Raw genomic sequence first — 20,927 nt, forward strand, 5'->3', positions numbered from 1 at the left:
GTTCTGCGTTTCCCTTTCTCTCTGCCCCTCGCCTGTGCGCTCTCTCTCTCTCTCTCTCTCTCTCTCAAAAATAAATATTAAAAAAAAGAGAGAGAGAACCATGCTGGGTACCACGCTGCCTGGAGGCAGTCCCAGCTCAGCCGTTTATAAGATGTGTGACTGTGATTGCTTCATCTAATTTCTCCATGCCTCAGTTTCCTCAACGGTAAAATGCGGATGAAGGCAGGCAGAGGAGCTCCGGGCCAGGACACGGAAGTAAACATCCGCAGCTGCAATGTGAATGCAGGGCGGCAGAGACACTGTGGGGGAGTCACGTTACCTGGAGGCCTGCACGCCTTGCCCAGCCTGGTTCCTCCACCCCGTGCACCTGTTCCCTGGCTCCTCCTTCTGGAATCTCCCTAATGCCCTCCGCTGCCCGCTTCCTCCATGCACACGCTAGTGGGCGGGGCCTGCTCTCGTGACGGCACAGCCCAGGCTCTCCTCCACCGTAGCATTCCCCTCACGGCAGCGTCCCCCCATGTCTCTGCTCAGGGAGTGTCCCTCCATGTCACAGGCTCTGCCCAGAACGGGGATGGGCGACGCAGTTAGGAAGTGCAGACGAGTCAGATCACATGACTGATGAATTTGTAGGCTTCCAAAGTGCATGGTCACCAGAAAGCAGCCTGTTTGTCTGTGCGGACTCCCCCTCCCCCTCTGGGCCTCAGTTTCCCTTCGGCACACACCATGGGACAGGCGAGGTGCTCGCTCATTAGGGAGAGCTCAAGCGGTGGCCCACTCTGGTCCTCACTCAGAACAGGCTCCCACAGACCTCGGGTGGCCGACCATTGGTGCCCGGGTGCCATCCCTGGGCCCCTCTGAGCCCACCTGTTGCCACGATGGACATTTCCAGAAGCTGCCAGCTGCCCACCTCGACCCCTGAGGTCTTCTCTGCTTCTCCACCTGAGGCCTCGGAGGTGCTGGGGACCGGATGCTCCAAAAGGAAAATGGGAGTTGATGGGTAAATAGCCCGACAACCTCATTGCTTGTGGGACCAGTTCTGAGGGGGGTCCTTCCCGATTCCTCAGGAGTCTCCACTGGGACTGAGCCCAGTTGCCCACAGAGGTGACCCCTCATTAACACACTTGCTCAGGACTTTCCTCTTTCCCTGTCTCACTGTTCCCTCCCTCACCCGGCTTCCCTGGACCACTCCCAAATAAACCCATCCGCACCCAAATCCTACCTCTGGGTCTGCCTCCAGAGGACCCCAAACCTAGCCTCCTTCCTAATCGCACGCATACCTGTTCTGCACGTACATAAGTCCCTCTTCCTGAGCAGGAGCTGGAGGAAAACGTGGCCCCTCTGCATGTGCACATGAGCACCGATCCACTGGCCTCTCTCTGATTGCTTTGTGGCCTCCCATCATGCAGTGCTGTAGCAGGCAGGCATGGGTATGGTCGTGTGTCCTTCTGGAGCACCTAAGGGGCCAGTAGGTCTCCCTCTGGAATTCCTAAACGTCCATCAGCACACCAAATTCTGCTCTTCTTCAAACATGTCAGACACATTCCTGCCACAGGGCCTTTGCACTGCCTGTTTGTTTCCTCTGCTTAGAACACCTTTCTCTCAACATACCTGGACTCACCTCCTATAGTGGGTTGAATTGTGTGTCCCCCCCCCCCCAAAAAAAAAGAGAGAGAGAGAGATGAAAGTCCTAACCCCCAGTGCCTCTGTGACTATTTGGAAATAGGGTCTTTGCACATGTCATTACTTAAGATGAGGCCATCCTGGGTTAGATTGGGCCATACATCCAATGGCTGGGAGCATTTAAGAAGAGAAGACACACAGAGACACGGGGAAGAAGGCCGTGTGAAGAAGGAGACAGAGACTGGCGGGCCGTGTGCACAATGCAAGGTTGCAGACCCACATGCAGCGGGTAGACGGCGAGACTCTCCCTCGGGGCCTCCAGAAGGAACCAACTCTGCCAACACCGGGATTTTGGACTTCTAGCCTCCAGAAGAGCGACACAATCATTTCTATTGTTTGAAGCCACCGCGTGTCGGTCATTCCTTAAGGCAGCCCTTAACAACGAACACACCCCGGGGGCACCTGAGCGGCTCAGTCGGTGAAGCGTCCGACTTCGGCTCAGGTCACGGTCTCACGGTTTGTGAGTTCGAGCCCCGCGTCGGGCTCCGGGCTGACAGCTCGCAGCCTGGAGCCTCCTTCGGATTCTGTGTCTCCGTCTCTCTCTGCCCCTCCGCTCCCTGCACTCTGTCTCTCGCATTATCTCCAAAATGAGCAAACATTAAAAAAACAAACAAACAAACAAACAAACAAACAACGAACACACCCCACCCCCTGGACACCTTCTCGAGGAGGTCCTCACTGACCACCTAGTCGAGGCTGCGGGCCACTCCGCTCCCCACCCGGGCCCTCCGCCCCTCCCTCCCTCCCTCCCTTTATGCCCTGGTAAATTCTCCCAGCTCCCGCAGCCACGCCCCTCAATGGGCGGGGCCTCGTGCAAAATAAAACTATGGGGCCACGTGTTCAGAAGTTATTTGGGACTTCAGGGTGGGGTCAGCTGCGCACCGAGCCGGGCCGGGGCCCTTCTGAGCCCGGGGCTCCGTGTGGAGCCCCGAGTCACACCTGTGACCCGGCCCTGTCTGGGGCGCTTACCCTCTTCTGATCCGGTGGGAGGGACACCTTTGGGACTCCCCAAAGGCCTGGATGTCTCCCTCCTTCGCTGGCGCATCCCAGTCCTCTGGAACATTTCCAGGCGCCTAGTAGGGCTCTGGGGGAAAACCGTGTTGATGATTCAGAAGTTGAAGAACGGCCCCGGGCCTCGGGCCTGGCCGGGGCTGGGGCTGGGGCTGGGAGCGCGCACGTGCGGGCCCCGGATCAAAGCGCAGCAAAGCGGCTCCGTGCGCATTTTTGTTTTTAAGGCGTAGAGCCACTTAGTATCTCTGGCCTCAGTTTCCTCATCTGGAACGTGGGACGATCCTAACAGCCACCTCTTGAGATTGTGTGGTGATTGGAAATAGGCGAAACACGCGGACCAGTGGCTGACCCGTCGGAGGCACTTGGGTGAGACCCGGTGGCTCTTCTCAAGGCATGTGGCATGCACCTGTCCCCCGGGCGTCCCTGGGAACAGAAGCGCCCGGGGAGGGGCGGGGGGCGGGGCTGCGGTACAGGTGCAGTGGTGAGTCCGCTGGTTCGCAGCGCTGGGGGTGCTGGCTGGAGGAGAAAAACGGAGGCAGAGCTCACCTAACACGAGTCGGGGGTGGGGGTGGGGGGCCGGGGAAGGGGGGAGGAAGTTGACTTGCGCTCGGGCAGATCTACAAGCCCGGAACATGTAAGCAGCCTTCGGAATGACAACAAAGAGGCCGGTCCAGGCCGCCTGCCCTGTGGGCATCTCTGTTATGACTTACAGGATGCATTTCGAAGACTCCAGCAAAGAGCTGAATAATTGATTTTGAAATATTTGAATTCTGGAACATGAAATGGAACCCGTTAAGCTTTTTCATGTACCTCGTCTCCTCCGTAACAACATGGAGCTTATTTTAAACTCCAGAAATAACAAGAAAGACCAGGAGACCACCCTCTTAGAAATAACTCCCTGCGGTCGGTTGTTGAAAGGAAAGCAGATCGAATTCACTTTGGGACAGAAAGGATTCTAAGAAACGGATTTTCACAATGTCAGAATGGGGCTGGCCTATGGATTTTCACCAGCATTAGACCGGCCTGCATTGCCTGAGGGTCGATGCGGACGGTCAAAGGCGTTTTACTGCAGCTGCCAACAGACTTTTTAGGAGGACGTTTCCATGGTTTAAAACCATGCAGCGTTCTTGAATGAAGTCAGCCAAAATATTTTCTTAAATTAATGGACTTTATTTTTTAGAGAAGCGTTAGGTTTACAAAATAGCAGAATGGGGACAGTTCCCCTACCCACGCCCCTATTCACATCCGCATGGATGTGCTACATTTGCTAAGAGGGATGAGATCAATATTGTTTCACTAATGCTACTTTAAGTCCATAATTTCCATCGGGGTGTTATTTGTGTTTCTTTTCTTTTTTTAAGTTTTTAATGTTTTTATTTATTTTTGAGAGAAACAGAGAGAGGGAGACACAGAATCCGAAGCAGCTCCAGGCTCTGAGCTGTCAGCCCAGAGCTCGACACGGCCTTGAACCCACAAACCCACGAACCCACAAATTGTGAGATCATGACCTGAGCTGACTTCAGACGCTTACCTGACTGAGCCACCCAGTGGCTCAGTGTGTTATTTGTGTTTCCAGGTGAGCCTTGAATGACACGGATTTGAACTGCATGGCTCCGTTTACAGGTGGATGTCTTAAGTACTGTAAGTACATTTTTTCTTCCTTATGATATTCTCAGTAACATTTTCTTTTCTCTGGCTTCCTTCATCGTAAGAATACAGGGTGCAATATGCATAGCATACAAAACGTGTGTTAGTCGACAGTGTATGTTATTGGTAAGGCTTCCTGGTCAACAGTAGACTATTAGGAGTTAAGTTTCCGGGGAGTCAAAAGTTACACCCGGCTTTTTAACCACGCACTGCTCAAGGCTCAAGTGTGGATCCCATAGGTTTTGACAAATGTATCTAGTGACGAATCCACTGTTACAGTCCCAGATGGAGTAGTTTCACTACCCCGATGTCTTCCATGCTCTCCCTATTCACCCCTTCTCCCTCCAAACCCTTGGCAAACACTAAATTTTTTTTTTGTACTGTTTTCCTGGCTTTAACTTTAGCTCTAAGTTGTTTATTGTGTCTTAGACTATCACCCAATACTAGGAGGACACATATTGGATTTGTTTTTCACGTATTGGATTTATAAAGAAACTAATCAACCTATATCAACAGTGTAGATCTGTTTTTACTAAATGAGCACCCGATCCCCAAATTTGGAAACCACCGCCCTTGAGATGAGCTGATTGCTAGACAACTTTCAATGAGTGTCGAGAAACTTACGCTCCAAAGTAAAACCCTTATTTTATTTTATTTTTTTTAATGTTTGTTTATTTAAATGTTTGTTCATTTTTGAGAGACTGAGAGAGACAGAGCATGAATGGGGAAGGGGCAGAGAGAGAGAGGGAGACACAGAATCGGAAGCAGGGTCCAGGCTCTGAGCTGTCAGCACAGAGCCCGGGCAGGGGCTCGAACTCACGAGCTGGGAGATCATGACCTGAGCCGTAGTCGGATGCTCAACCGACTGAGCCACCCAGGCGCCCCTATTTATTTTTGAAAGAGGGAGAGACAGAGTGCGAGCAGGGGAGGGGCAGGGAGAGAGAGGGAGACACAGAATCCGAAGCAGGCTCCAGGCTCCGAGCTGTCAGCACAGAGCCCGACGCGGGGCTCGAACCCACGAACCGCGAGATCATGACCTGAGCGGAAGTCAGAGGCCTAACCGACTGAACCGCCCAGGCGCCCTGTAAAACACTTATTTTAAACAATTATAGTATTTCACAATCGGGGACATGTTTGTTTGAGTTTGCAGAGTGCCGTCATGGCCATTTTGTCTCTGTGGGGGGAGAAAAGGAGGCATTTTTACCTCCATTTTAGTGGCAACAGTTAGTGACTTTCTGGGCCCGCCTGCCTCTCCCTGTTTCTCTCATGGCCATTGGCTCAATAGCAGAATTTCTTCCACTGACCTCAGCCTGTCATACGAATCTCACAGCCCCACCGTTGGTGGTGATATTTCCCCCGCAATTCAAGGTAACTCCGTCGCTTCTGGTTTAAAACCGCCTCTTTGGGGCCAGCTCTCCATTAGTTCGGGATTCCTCCCTTCCTCTCCAATTCTTCTCCCATGTCCCGGGGCCGATGTAAGTTCTGGGGCTCCGACTGCCAGTATATCGTCCAGAATTCCACTGTCAGTAAACGGTCCGTGTCTAGACGGTGACCTGTGTGCAGGAAGTATTGAACCGTTGACTCACTGCTCGTTTGGCCTCCACCTTGGAAGGCTAGACTCTAAAAAACTCCCGAACTGACCTTCTGACATCCTTCCCCCAACCCCCTTCTCCAGTGCTCCCTTCCGCGGCACGGCCCCATGACCCCCCCACTTGCTGAAGCCACCAGCCGGGAGTCACATGTTGGAGTCAGCCCTTGGGTCCCTGCCTCGTCTTGGCTTTCGTGGTCTCCTGTCCATTGGTGCAGAAGCTGTGGGCTATTAAATAAAAATTCTCCTTGACGATCGGCTCACAGAGCAGGACACAGCCATCTGTGCGGACTCCTCGTTTTGTAAACCTGTTCTGACCCCACCTTAGAGCTGATCTCTGCTTCCTGTGAAACAAGTTCCATTTTCCAGGGCTCAGACGAGGCCCCCACCCTTGACGAGTGGCTTGCGCCTTCTGCCGGCTTCCTGGCTTCTCTGCTGGAGGGACGGGCTGTTGATAAAACCAGGCCCCACGCTCTCCTGGCCGAAGCTGTCCTGGACCCAGCCCCACTGGCCGTGTAGCATTGCCTCGTTTTTTTTGTTTTGTTTTGTTTTGTTTTGTTTTTCTGGGAGTTTGTAAGGTACGTGAGGGGCAGAGCACTTTAGCGGACTGGTGCAACTTGATCTGGAAAACTGATCTGATGAAAGCTTGCCAGTTCGAGTATATCCTGAGTCTATTAGAAGGAACTCCCCGTGCTCCCGGAAGGCAGACCTTCTGAGCTTCATGAGAGAAGTGTCCTTCTCTGGCTAATCGAACGACCCTCCTCTCGCTCCAGTGACACGGAGATTGGTGCAGTCGACTCCTTTGGCTGCTAAGGACCCTCAGCCAGAGCCCCCTCTCTCCCCGCAACACAGGCGGGAGCTGGCGTGCCGGGAGGGCAAGCGGTTGCACAGAAACCTCGCTATGGCCAAGGACTTGAAGGATTCAGGGGTGACAAGGGGGCAGCTAGACCCTGTCTTCAACGTGACTCTCTCATTGGACCGCTCTCCCCTGCAGTTTTGTAACACTTTAAAAGAAGCTGTTTCGGGGCGCCTGGGTGGCGCAGTCGGTTAGGCGTCCGACTTCAGCTCAGGTCACGATCTCGCGGTCGGTGGGTTCGAGCCCCGCGTCGGGCTCTGGGCTGACAGGTCAGAGCCTGGAGCCTGCTTCCGATTCTGTGTCTCCCTCTCTCTCTGCCCCTCCCCCGTTCATGCTCTGTCTCTCTCTGTCCCAAAAATAAATAAACGTTGAAAAAAAAAATTTTAAAGAAGCTGTTTCAAGGGGCCCCTGGGTGGGTCAGGCGGTTAAGCGTCCGACTTGGGCTCAGGTCGTGATCTCACGGTTGGTGGGTTTGAGCCCCGCGTCGGGCTCTGTGCTGACAGCTCGGAGCCTGGAGCCTGCTTCTGATTCTGTGTCTCCTGCTCTCTCTGCCCCTCCCCCGCTCACACTCTGTCTCTCTCTCTCTCTCTCAAAAACAGAAAATGAACTTTAAAAAAATATAAAAAATAAAATAAGAAAATAAGAGAAACTGTTTCCTACTTTTATGGTAGGCTCAGCCTGGCGTTATCGTGTCTACCTTCCCGATGTGGAAAATGCAGATAAGGAAACGCCAAGATATGAAATGAGTTGTCCAAGATTTCATAGTCGCTGGTGTCAGAGCCAGGAGTAGCATCTGGGCCTCATAAATGCTCCGGTTACGAAGGTGTTACCAGTACTGGGCTACAGCAGGGCCTCGGGGCATTGGTCTCCCCAGGGCAGCCTCCTACCCGGGGGACCCCCGAGGGGTGTTCCGGGACCAGAGCCTGGTGGGCCTCGGGACTTGGAAGGGATTCTGGAACACTCCGGGTTATGCCTCTGGTTTTTACGGCGACCCAGGTAGATGAAGGGACGTCACAATGTCAGATATCTAGCTCATGGCAGACCGGCCCCAGAGATTTGGGACACAGTCAGAACTTCCTGCTTACCCCTTACAACCAGACGGAATAAACTCTGACTTCTCTATAAACTTTATTCAACTATAAAAAAGGCAGAACAGAGAAAATTATTATTTCTTCCATCTGGAAGAAGCATGGCAATTAGGATTCCTGGGCTTCTATCCATTCTTCATAAAGGGATGATGGGGGAACAATATGATAAATAATGGATATTATCAAATTTTCGTCAGTATCATGGTTAACTTTTGCTGGAAGTTAACAGCTTGGCATCGTTACCTGCACTCCCTAGAAGCTGTTTTGTTCTTGGCTAATCAACCCAAAAATGGTTTTAAAAGTTTGGAGCGCAGTCTGGACCCAAGATGGCTAAAATAGGCTGGAGATTAAGGCACAAATCCAATGTTACTTTCCTATTAAAAAATAATATTTTTATTAAAACATTATGGACTCTGAGGGGCATATTAGCTTTGCCGCTGACCAGCAGTGTGACCTTGGAGAAGTGACTCATTTCACTAAGGCCTCCTGTTCGTTGTGAAATGCATTAATACCCACCTCCCAGAATCCGCAGAGAATCCCGTTAGGTGAGGAAGTGTGTGGAAAGTGTGCTGGGCGGGCCCACAGATGGTCCTGTGTGTGACTGCTTCAGGTGGCCGGAAGCCAGCCTGGGGTGCTCAGCCTCTGGGAGACAGAGCAGAGAGTCTTTGAGGGGCCTCCGTGAGTTTGTAACCATAAGGATGATGGGATCTCGTGGCTCAGACAACGGGAAGGAAGGGAGTGCTTTGCTGACTTAGCCTAGGGACCCAGGTCCCTGTACCTGTTCTCCGAGATTCCACACTGAAGAATGCTGTCAGGAAAGACTGAGTTCACCCCGATCAAGATTGTCAGGCAGGGGCCTGGAGAGAACTTGATGGCAGCCAGAGGAGTCAGGGCTGGTGGCCGGATCGACACGGGGATGAAAGGATCAGTCATGGTTATGCAGACATATGTATATACAGAAAACAATTTATTTTAAAGATTTAAAAAATATCTCATTTTATTTTTGAGAGAGTGCAAGTCGGGGAGGGAGCTGGAGAGAGGGAGACAGAGGATCCGAAGCGGGCTCTGTGCTGACAGCAGAGGGCCTGCTGCGGGGCTCGAACTCACGGACCGTGAGATCATGACCTGAACCGAAATCAGACACTCAACTGACGGAGCCACCCAGGTGCCCTGAAGGCTATTTAAAGAATTGACTCACATGATTACGGGGCTGACAGACCCCAAATCTGTAGGGTAAGATGTCAAGCTAAGACTCAGGGAAGAGCTAATGTGGCAGTTTGAGTCCAAAGACTGCTGACAGAACTCTCTCTTGCTTGGGGGAGGTCAGTCTTTTGTTCCATCCAGGCCTTCAACTGATTGGACGAAGCCCACCCAAGTTATGGAGGATAATCTGCTTTACTCAAAGTTCACCGATTTAAATATTAATCTCAGGACGCCTGGGTGGCTCAGTCGGTTGAGTGACCGAATTCGGCTCAGGTCATGATCTCACGGTTCGTGAGTTCGAGCCCTGCGTCGGGCTCTGTGCTGACGGGTCGGAGCCTAGATCCTGCTTCGGCTTCGGAATAAAAGTCTTGTTCTTCACTAGATACTGCTTACAGGGGCTTTGGATTTAGACATTCTCGAGTTAGACATCTGCCCCTCTCCCACTCGCACTCTCTCAAAAATAAATAAAGATTTAAAAAAATTTTTAAAAAATGTTAATCTCATCCCAAAACATCCAGAATAACGTTGGACAAAATATGGGCACTAAGGCCCAGCTCAGTTGACACATAAAATTAGCCATCACGGAGCGTTAGGTTAGCAGGGAAAGAGCTGGTTTGGGCACAAGTTAGGACTTATTCCAAAAAATCCCTCTAGACCCCATCACCCTGGCACCGTGGTTATGTTTCCGGGAGCAACGGCTGCGCTCGGGAATGTGGGAATGTGAACCACGACGCTTATACTGTTGGCACCTACGGTGGGCCACCGCGAAAGCCCCAACAAGGGAGAGCTAGTCCCGTGGCCGGGGCGGGTGTCCTTAGCCGAGCTGCAGCAAGCCCGTCCTCAACAGTGACATCTTGTGGCCACGAGGAGCAATGACAGCGGTGGGTAGCCAGACAGGTCTCCAAAGGGACTTCGGAGGCCGAACAACCTTTTCCGGACCTAGGAAGCCTCTGAGGATCCAAACAGGTTTTTTTTTGGGGGGGGGCGAGTGGGGCGGGTTCAGGGGTGCATACAGGGGTTCTCAAGAAGGAGACAGCAACTTCCTGCTACCGAGAGCAGCATACTTCAGTGCTTTGATGGAAAAGGCCATGTGGCTGCTCCCCCCACCCCCCCCCCCCCCCCCCCCCCGCCCCGAGCTGGTGCGGGCTGCCTTGTTAGAATGAATGGTCGGCTGCCTCTTCCCTCACTGCTGACCTGCGCGGGGGAAGCGGAGCCTCGAAGGTGTCCCCACACCTGGGCAGACCTGCAGTTTCTTACTGTGGCCCTTCCGGTTTTTTCCCCACAGGACGGCTTCAGTCCGAGTCTTGTTTCGCGTTTCTGAACACGTGCCCGCACGTTCAGCACCGTGGGAGCGGATGTCCCCCGGGTAGGTGGAGGGGGTGTGCTTCGGAGGGTCAGAAAAGCGACACTGGTCAAGGCCCCTGTGAGTCACGGCTGCGTGAGGTGCTTTACATCTTGCGTGTTTTTGTCCCCTCGAATCCCAATGCCCCTATTTTATGTATGGGGAAACTGAGGCAACAGGGAAGTTGAGGAGCTTCTCCGTGGTCACAAGTCCACAGGGGGCAGAAGCTGGGCAAGGAGACGGTCTCCCTGACCCGGGCTCTCGGAGACACGGACGGATTCCGTGGAGATGTCGTAGGAGGCACAGGGACGCTCCCTCTCCCGCACCCCCAGAGCTCTCTGGCAGGCAGCCGGTCTTCTTTCCACCACGACAAATTGCTTTCAGGACTTTTTCTCTGAGGCCAGTGGAGGAACATGGGTCTGATCGTTTTTCATGGCTCAGTTACCCAGCAATCTGCAATCCCAAGATGGTGGGAAAGTTTCCTCTTACTCTGTGGTAACTTGGAGCACATCCTGGGCAGGCTCTAACCACCTCCGCCTCGGGGCCACAGGCCCGCCCCGTGGAATATACCAGAGGGCCTCCTCACAGAGAATCACACAAAAACAGCAGAACCACTTATGCCTCTGTTTGGGAAAGGAAATACCTTACAGTTTTGGGTAGGTTCCTTGTATTAAAAGCACCGAACTCCTTCCTACCCGTGGTAAAATATTATTTTAAAGATATTTTTTCCCCCAAATAAAAGTCTTATTCTTCACAAGACAATGCTTACAGAGGCTTTGGATTTAGACATTCTCGGGTTAGACGTCCGGCACTCACACTGGGCAATACTGGGCAAGTCACTTAACCTCTCTGGGCTCCGTTTCCTCAGCTCTGGGAGGGGCCGAAGCACCTTCTGCGCTCAGTTGCTGTGGGGGTCGATCCCATTCATGGGGGTGAAATTGTGAGCAGCTGAACGAGACACGTGGAGTATTACTTTTCTCGTCGTTACTATAGATGTGGATCTTGGGACGTGTATTCAGCACCTGGCTGAGCAGATCACAACATCCATGGCGATGCGGGCACGCAGAATCCCCCAGTAGAGCACAATCAGCATCAGATAAGATACTTAGAGCATCGTCATTCCCCCCCCCACCCCAGATGCTCAGATGGAACAATCTAACAGAATAGCGGAACCTTTGTTTCCACGGGCGGGGCTCCAGCCTCACCAGGAGAAGGAATCATCTTTTCCTGAGATGGAAATAGACTGTGGGGTCACCAGAGACAAGCAGCACCCGACTCTGAAAGATGGAGAGACTGTTCTCTGTTGGGGGTTGGGGGTCCCGAGGCTCCCACCCCCTCCCCCCACCCCGGGGCAGCTTTCCAAATCCTGTGTGATCAGAAGGTAGGTCACAAGAGGGGGTCCACACGTGATCTCTGGAACCCACCTTCCTGGGTTTGAGCTCTGACCCTGCCGTTTCCTAGCCGTGTGACTTTGCACGGTGGATTTTTCTTTTAATGTTTAGTTTTGAGAGAGAGAGAGAGAGAGAGACAGAGACAGAGCACCAGCAGGGGAGGGGCAGAGAGAGAGGGAGACACAGAATCCGAAGCAGGCTCCGGGCTCCGAGCTGTCAGTCCAGAGCCTGACGCGGGGCTTGAACCCACGAACCTCGAGATCATGACCTGAGCCGAAGTCCGACGCTTAACTGACTGAGCCACCCAGTTGTCCCTGGGCAGTGGAGTTTTACCTCTGCGGGCCTGGGCCATCAGGAACACGAGGATGGGGATGGTGGGGACACACTGGTCCTCGCGGGCTGCTGAGAGCTTCAGTCAGTAGAGCGTGAGGAGCAGATCCCGGCACACCGGAAACGCCGAGCCAGCCAGGGTTGGCACAGATCTCTCGGGCGGGCTCCCCTCCACGCGTGGCTCCTAGCTCTGCGGTCACCCGATCCCTCTGTGTCCCCTGCTCAGTGTCCACCTCGGGGCCGGGTCCTTCTCCCTGTGACAGCTGCAAGGCAGCACGGCAGAGCCCAGCCCCTCCCCTGCTCCCCCCGGGCCCCTGGAGGCCCCCCCCAGTGCACACAGGCTCTGCCAGAGCTCTCTGGCGAAGGGCAAGGCTGCCTCCTGGGGGACCGCCGCCCAGTGGGGACAGCATCCCTCCTTCGTCCCTGCAGGAACAACCCTCCGATAATTGGTCAGACGTGGGTTTTCCCTTGTGTGGCTCAGGACTTGGGTTCTCCTGTTAGGGCAACCCCTGCCCCACTTCCCCGCCCTGGCCCAGATCTGGTTCCTTCTCCAACTCTCTCAGGGTGAAACTCCACCCCTCTTTCTGGAAACAGGACGCATGCCACAGCACGAGTGGCACTTCTGGGCCAGCCCGAGCCCCCAGCACCTGGGAGCCGGGTCTCGGCCTCGCCCTGAGCGGGCACTGTGCTTTCAGGTGAACACCCCCACCTATCAAATCTGAGTCTCCTTTCCATGTCCCCTCCAAGCGCCGGTGGCAGGTCTGGGCCCCGGCCCATCTTTTAGAGCCGGGTGCTGTTTGCCTCTGGTGACCCCACAGTCTATTTCCGTCTCGAGAAAAGATGTCTTTTCTCCTGGTCGCCCTTGGAGACAACAGGTCCCACTATCCTATTTGATTGTTCTATCTGAGCATCTGGGGGGGGGGGGAAATGACAATGCTCTAAGTATCTTCTGGAGACCCTGAATCTCCCGCTGGTGGTGTGGCTTGGGGCGGGGGGGGAGGAGCAGGAAGATTGCCAAGTGCAACCCCCCCCCCACACACACACACCACCCCGTCCTTTATTGCTTCTTCTCCGTGGCTCATCTTGGTGAATGGCACCACCTCTTTCCTCCCTGGGACTCCACATCCGACGGGTCCGGGGCATCTCTTGGGTCGGTCCTCATCCAGTCAGTTCACAGGCCTTGACTGAGTTTCTGCCGTGTGCACAGCACCGTGCTGGGCACTGGGGGTACCGCACGGTCCCCGAGCTCACGAGCTTGCGGTCTGCAGGGGATCGAGATGCAGAGAGGCTCGCTGAGTTGACGAACCACACTGTGCACCTCGAGTAACCCGAGCGGAGAGGGCAAGAAACTAAGGCTCACAGAGGCTCTGATTCCCCGCGCCCCCCCACCCGCCCGCCCCCTGCCCATGCCAAGATCACATGATGTCATCAGTGGAGTCTGAATCCAGCCAAGCTGGAAATCACATCTATCCCCAGACTGTGGGGGGTCCATGGGACACAGAGCTAGGACGGGGCCCCTTCCTGGCTTCCTGGGGGTGGGCTCAGCTGCCCCCATGGCCTGTTCCAGCCCCAGCATTCCCGGGGCCGGGATTAAATGTTAATTTATAACGGGGTCCGCTGAAGGCATCTCTGGTTGCAGGCCGTGAGGCAGATTACTCTGGAATCTCCCTGGAATGAATCAGCGGCCTGTTTTTGGCAGTGGGCGTCTGAGATTTGCCCAGGGAAAGGGTGGCAATTTATGCTGTGTCGAAGAGAATGATAGCTTTCTTGTCTTCCTGCCAGGAGAACACCGTGGGGCAGGGGCCTGGGGATGGAAAACCAAAAGCTGTGTCGGCTGGAAAACTTTTGTTTTTATTTATGAAACCGATTTGTATATGTTAAGGCCAATTGGTAGAAATCGGTCCGTTTGCAAATTGGCAGACAGAGCAAAATCTTGATTTAGGACAACAAGCAATGAAGCTAAGGCAATAAAAAGAGAATCACTTTCGTTAAAGCTACAAAAGCAGACAGCTACTCAGGCTTTCTTCTTCGTCTTCAATGTTTAACTTCTCTCATCCCAAAAGGGTTTGAAATAGTTTCAGAGACACAATATGGTGGGATAAAGATACATAGATTAAGAGGGGCGCCTGAGTGGCTCAGTCAGTTGGGAGTCTGACTTCGGCTCAGGTCATGATCTCACCATTCGTGGGTTTGAGCCCCGCATTGGGCTCTGTGCTGTCAGCTCGGAGCCTGGAGCCTGCTAAGGATTCTGTGTCTCCCTCTCTCTCTGCCCCTCCCCTGCTCATGCTGTCTCTCTCTCTCTCTCAAAAATAAAATAAACATTAAAAAAAATTTGTTTAATAAAAAAAAGAAATCAGGGGGAAGGGGCAATAATGGCAGGATAAGAGAATAAAGCAGGAGAAAAGAGAGTACACAGGAATCTCTGATACTCTCGGGGGCATTAAGATACTTACGGTTTATATTTTAATTGAGGCCTCACATATGTATATTAAGTACAAAGATCCTGGGTGCACAGCTTACCTTGATGAACTTTTGCCTGTGTTCCTACCCAGGTACCACCACCAAGAAAAAGACAGAACTTGCAGCACCCTGGCGGGCTTCCCCTCCTGGGGCTGGTTTATTTCTTTCTCCTGATAATCCATCTGTGAGACTCAGCCCCACCGTGGGGACAACCGTCCGGTGTCCTTCTTCGCTGCTGTGAGATACTCCCTCCCCTGGATACACCGGATTGCACTGGTCCGTTCTACCGCCCACGGATACCTGAGTCCTTCCCCTTTTGGGCTGTTCCGCAGAGAGCTGCCGTGAACACTCTCGGACACGTCCCTGGGAGGACACAAGCACTCATATGTGCCGGGCGTATGCTCAGGAGTGTGGCTTGGGTAGAAAATGCCACGCACGTGGGGCGCACGGTCCGGGTCTGTCCCAAAATGTCCTAAGCGATTTGGGATGAGCCGCTCACTTAGGGGGACCGCTGTGGGTGCGTTTTCCGCCTTTTGCTGGGAGTCTGGGTGGATCTGGCAAATGCAAGGGGAGAGCTGGCTTAAGAGTATAGTCAGCGTGAGGGACCGAACCAGGAGGACAACAGAGGTGAGAGCGTCCATTGGTCCCCGATTCCACCTGTCCCCCCAGCCGCGTCTGCTACTCTGGGCAATGTTTTCCCTTTAATGCTTAAGGCAGGTTGAACTAGGGTTTCTGTTCCTTCTCTGGTTCAAGTGCCCGTGAAGTCCAAACACCCACATCAGCGTCGCTGCAAATATAGCACAGGGCTTCTGCCACGTGTGACCCTCTGTCCTCTGCCCCAGGGGGGAACTCCTTCTCTTCACGCCCCCCTCCTCTTTATGTCTTCCCCTTAAGCGTCCCCTCCCCCGAGGGAGGAGACCCAGCCTGACTTTGCACTTGGGCACTCGGGCGCTTCTCTTACTTTATTTGCTTATTGCTTATTGATAGACACCCTCCCCACCCCCCTGCCCTCTGCAGCGGTCTGTGATTTCCATGAGGTCAGGGACCATCTCTGTTTCGTGCCCACCACAGGACCTGGCCCACCAAGGTGTCGGTCATGATGTGTCGAATGAATGACTAAAAGGCTGCGTCTTAGTCGGGGTCCGGGGGTCCCATCTGCCTGGTGCTGGATGACCCAGGCGTCAGCTCAGTTTCCCCAGCCTCCACCTGCCCGCCTTCATTTGGATTCTCCTGGGAGCAGAGCCCGAGACACTGATTTGAGGGACGAGGGAATGTGAGATGGAACAGGAAAGACTGTCACTGAGGAAAACGTTACAAAGCAGGTCACGGCTCATGCCCACTGGAAACTCTGGGACAGAGCACAGACAGGCAACCCAGAGTTACGGCACCCAAGGGAGAGGGAGCTGGGGGATTTATACCCCAGCTCGCCTGAGGCACTGCCTCCTACTCTCTCTACCGTGGGCAGGCATGAACCCTAGTACATCTGGCTCTGTCTGAGGCAGCCAGGGAAAGCCCTCGGGAAGGAAAGACGCGTGCTGGTGCCAGGAAACAGGGCAGCGTGCTCCAGGATGGCGAGGGTGCCCGGGGGCAGATGTGACAGCCACAGTGTCTGCCTCACAGTCCGAGCGTGGCCCCCACAGGTCACCCTGTGTCCCGAGGAAGCCACTTTGAAGGATGCGGCACCTGCTTTGCGCCCAGTCGGAATCCGCTGTGTCTTCTGCTGCCGTGTGACTTCGCCCCGTTCACTTTACCAGGACGGGTTTCCAAGTGCGCGGCCGTGAGTGGGACAGCGATCACGCGCCACGATGGCTGCTCAGCTCCTAGCGAGGGGTCCGGCCCACAGCAAATGTTGCTAGTGTAGGCTTCCTACCTCTTGACCCGGCTGGCAGCAGCCTTTTCCTTCTCCGAGGGCGGACGGCAAAATAGAAGCTCAACCTGACAAGTCTGAAAAGAGTGCTGTTTACAATGCTGGGTGGCTCCTGGATATGTCATCTCTGGGCTCTTATAATTGTGCTCCCTGGAGAACCCACCTTTCTCACCACTGTGCATGGTGGGGAGGGGGGCAGGGCAGGGCGGGCATGGGGGGGATGGGAGGGGAAGGCTGGAGGCCAAGCAAGGATTAGGCCATTTCTGAAAAGTCTTAAGCAAACAAATAAATAACGATTTCCCCCAAGCCACCCAATGGAGAATGCCTTCTCAGTTTAATTTCAAACAGCCCCTCTTTGTGGGCCTGGAAGCCTCAGGCTGTGGTGGGGCACAGGGACCCTGAACAGGCTTCCCTTTGGATCCTGGCAGAAGATGGTTTGAACCTGGGAGGGGGGGGGGTTGGGGGGACAGCTCCCATCTCCAGGAAGGATAAAATTGCCATGACTCCTCCAGGGCTCAAGCAAGCCCTTTACAGTTTCAAAGTCTTTTCCCATCCAGCTTTTCCTTTGATCCTTGAAACCAGCCCTACTGTGAGCAGGGCAGAGTGGCCTCATTATAGCCACTTTAACAAGGATCGGGGAGGCCCAGAGAAGGAGAGCTAGCCACGAGCGGTCACACAGCAAGGTACAAGCACAGCCAGAAAGGGGCACCCAGCCTCGGGCTCCTGGAGGGGCTCTTCCCCCACTGCGGCCCTCTGCGCCCCAATATCAAACCCCGAGGCTCCGGAAGGGAGGTGACGCCAGTCCCTTCCTGTCTTTTAAAGAGACCTCTCTTCTAGTCCCCGCCCCCTTCTTTTTAGTCAGTAGAACCATTAGTTTTTATTGACGGGACTAATGCTTTTCATTTAGGGCCAATTACAATGGGAAGGGAGACGCTTAAGGGTAACTGGGTGATGAAAGGCCCCCATTAGGGAACAAGTTCAGAAGCTGCTGTTTCTCATTTGTAATGCTGGTTCCACATGCGAGTCATATTTAAGCCATAAACGGTGGCGCCCAGGGAGCACTCGCGGACTGCCTTGAGAAACCCAATACTTTTATCAAATCGCCAGATGGCCCCATATTAGAGAAACCATTTATTTAATTTATTTTTTCCCCTCAGAGCTGCCTCGATTCTCAGAAGCTGGCTTCACCTAACCCCACGGACCTTCCAGTAGCATCTCTGCCCCTGCCTCAAATAATCGTCCTCTGGGTGGCACAGGTGCCCCCGTGGCTGCTTGCAAACTCTTGCTCATTTCCCCCCTCTTTTTTGTCGTTCTGTTCCAGAGGGGAGGAGATGGCTATGTGCTCAGGGCTTACCTGGTCCTGGGTGCTAGGTTCCGCCCTTCATTCACCTTCAGGCATTTGGTCTTGGCAGGGCTCCGTCAGATGTGCCCATTTCACAGATGAGAAAATAGAGGCTCACGGCGGACCCTCCCTCCCCTGCCCCGGCCGCCATAGCTTGCCAGGAAGCGGGTGCAGAGAAGGGATGTCAGCCCAGGGTTGTCTGCCTCTTTTCAAGGCTGCAAATAATTTGGAATCTACACTGAAAATTCCTAATAGTCTCATATATTGTATATTTACATTGTATTTTTCCCCCTTAAACCAGAGACTTGGCAAGACCCATGATTATGTAGAGGAGCCCCAGATGATTACGTTGTGGTGTCTGGGCTTCGGGAAAGGTTTTGGCATTTGTGGCTGCTTTTTTTTTTTTCCTTAAGATTTGTGAAAGTAAACTGGCGCTTGCCCTAAGGGGAGCTGAGCAAGTGGGGGCTGGAGAGCAGGCCCGGACTCCGGAACAATGCGGCTGGAGGCCCGGGAGGGGAGCAAATGTAAACAGAGAACCGGGAGCATAAACAGCAAATCAGCCCAGGACAGAGACTTGAGGGATGGGCAGGAAGGGAATTCTAGCAGGGGTGGTTGGAAAAATGAAGAAGGAGGTCGGAATCTGCTTTGAATTCTGCAGGCAGATTGGCCTCAGGGGGTGGGGAAGTCCAGAGTGCGGGGCGGATTCTCCTGCTGGAGATGTCATTCCCCAGAGGAGGGGAGAGTCCACACACACTGCTTTGGGAAGAACCCAGGCTGAGCGGAGGAAGGGCGGCGATGACCCAAATCCTAAGGGGGTAAGGGCAGATGAAGAATGGAAAAGAAACGCAGCCCCGGTCGCATGGAGTAAGAGCAGCCTGCAGTCGGGTTGCCGTTTCGTCTGCACCACAAACCCTCTTGGGGAACTGGAATCAGTCTCAATTTACAGATGGGAAAGTTGAGGTTCTGGGGGGGGGGGGGGCGCTACGTCGTTGACCAATATCCTCTAGTGAGTAAGTGGGAGCCCGAACCTCCTGAGATTCCAGAACTCAGCTCTCATCACCGCACAGAGCTGTCTCTTAGGAAGAAGCAGGGAAGGAGGAGAAGGTGCAGAAGAGAGAAGGGTCAACTCGGCTTGACGAGGTCAAGGTCAAGGAGATAGTAGTAGCGCAGCACTCGTGGATTGGCAGATGACTTCACCCATCAAAGAGGAGAAGAGGGCATTCGAGGCAGAGGGCATGGCCCAGGCAAAGGTGTGGAGGCTTGACTCCACGCAGGGCGTCTGAGCAAAATTCGGCGAGGCCGAGGCAGTGGACGTTTCGGGGAATGGAACAGAAAGGGGAACCCCAAGCAGCTCCGCCTGTCACCAAGGCTGGACGGTGCGAGGTCCTGATTTTATCTTGAACTCGCGTTTTGTCAAGTGACATCTGACCGGACAACGGAGCATGCGCACAACCAGAGACGCGTGCAATGGGCGTTTCCTGCTGTTCTCTGAGGCCCGGTTCGCGTCTGGCATCGGTGAGGCTCCAGGAGAGCAGAATTCCGACGCAGCCGCCTGCGTGCGAGGTCCGGGAGCCTCACAGCAAGTACCAGTTAGGCTTATTCCGTCTACGGACAGAATCAGGGGGACTGCTAATAGCTGCAAGAAACTCCACTTCTCTTTTGTCCAACTTGAACGCGCTTCAGATACAGAAAGAAGACACTGATATTCTGAGAAGCGCAAACAACCTGCACTATGCTTTCAATATCCTTTCTTTCTCATGTCAGTTTCCCGCATCGGCCAACCACTTCTGCCGGAAGCGATGGCCCTGAAGGAGAAGGAAAGCTGGGGCGACCCATGGTTCTTGATCCATTTGGCCCTTCTTCACTGGTGAGCAAACTGAAGGTGGAGAGTGGCAGCAGAAAGCGCGCGAGCCAAGAAGTGACATAAAAACAACGCAGTTAATTTTGGGCACATTTTGCCCTGTGCTGGTAAGAACGGAATACGTATGCGTGAGCTGGGGGCCAAGAGTGTGTAACGCCTGCAATTTCATCTAGGAGTTAAGTGCTCTTAGAGTTGCGTTTAAAACTAACCTTGCTCACCTTGAAGGCGAATAGTAAAATTTATGCTAATGACGTAAAATTTTAAAGTTTTTTTTTTTTTACTTAGAATGTCATAAATGGCAAATTAAACACCACAGCAAGCCAAGAGAGACAGATTGGAAAAACAAGAAAAGCTTTATATTTTGGCACCACGAACAGCAAGCAGGTTTTCCCTCTTTTAGGAACAAGGGGCCCTGAGCAGCTCAGCAACTGAGAAGCAGCTTGCTTTTGGGGTCACTCCTATGTCCACGGGAACTACCACCTTCACAAGACCTGCCACCTCCCTGAGCTCAGTCTCCCCCGTCGGTGAATGAAAGGAGCAGAAAGCGGGTGGGAATTGTGGCCAGAGACCAGACATCCTCGGACATCCTTGGAACCCTGCCCTGAACACCTCCTTGAAGCCCTGGATGCCTGGATTCCTTCATCGGACAAGCAAGGATCCCAATGCTGACTACGGGGGCGGGGGGGGGGGGTAGTTGCGGGGTGTGAGGGGAGGCAGGGAGCGTGCAGGGTTTGGGGGCAACCTTGAGCAAGGTGCCTCACCTCTGCCTCAGTTTCCCCAAGTAAAAAGTGAGTCTCTTATGAGACTGGCTCAGCAAGACAGAGGGCAAAAGAGTGAATAACTGGTAAACCATTAGCTATTATGTCTAAATTATTATTAAGGCACACAGGAGTTGCACAGCTGCCGAGGGCACCCTGTTTTGTCCGCTCCGTCCCCACCCGAGCCAGCTCTTGCAGCAGCAGCCCTCTGCTTCCGGAAACGCTCCTTTCCTTCAACGCGTGGTTTCCAAGGCAGCGACCTTCCCGCATGACTCCTCCCCTCGGCCGGTCGTTGATTGGTCGGCAAGTGTCCTGTGACCAAGCTCAGCCAATCAGCCGCCGAAGGCAGGATTTCTTGACCTGCCACCGGGCCGTGGTTCGCTGCGGTGTCTATTTCAGGAGGCGGAGCCCGGGAGATGTTAGAGTCATTTCCTGTCTCTAGTGGGCATTTTTGCACTAGGGGGAAGCCTAGATAAGAGGCGCTGGGCTTGCGGGCGCTCCTG

This window comes from Lynx canadensis, chromosome B1 (genome assembly GCF_007474595.2).
Source record: "Lynx canadensis isolate LIC74 chromosome B1, mLynCan4.pri.v2, whole genome shotgun sequence".
Lineage (NCBI taxonomy): Eukaryota > Metazoa > Chordata > Mammalia > Carnivora > Felidae > Lynx > Lynx canadensis.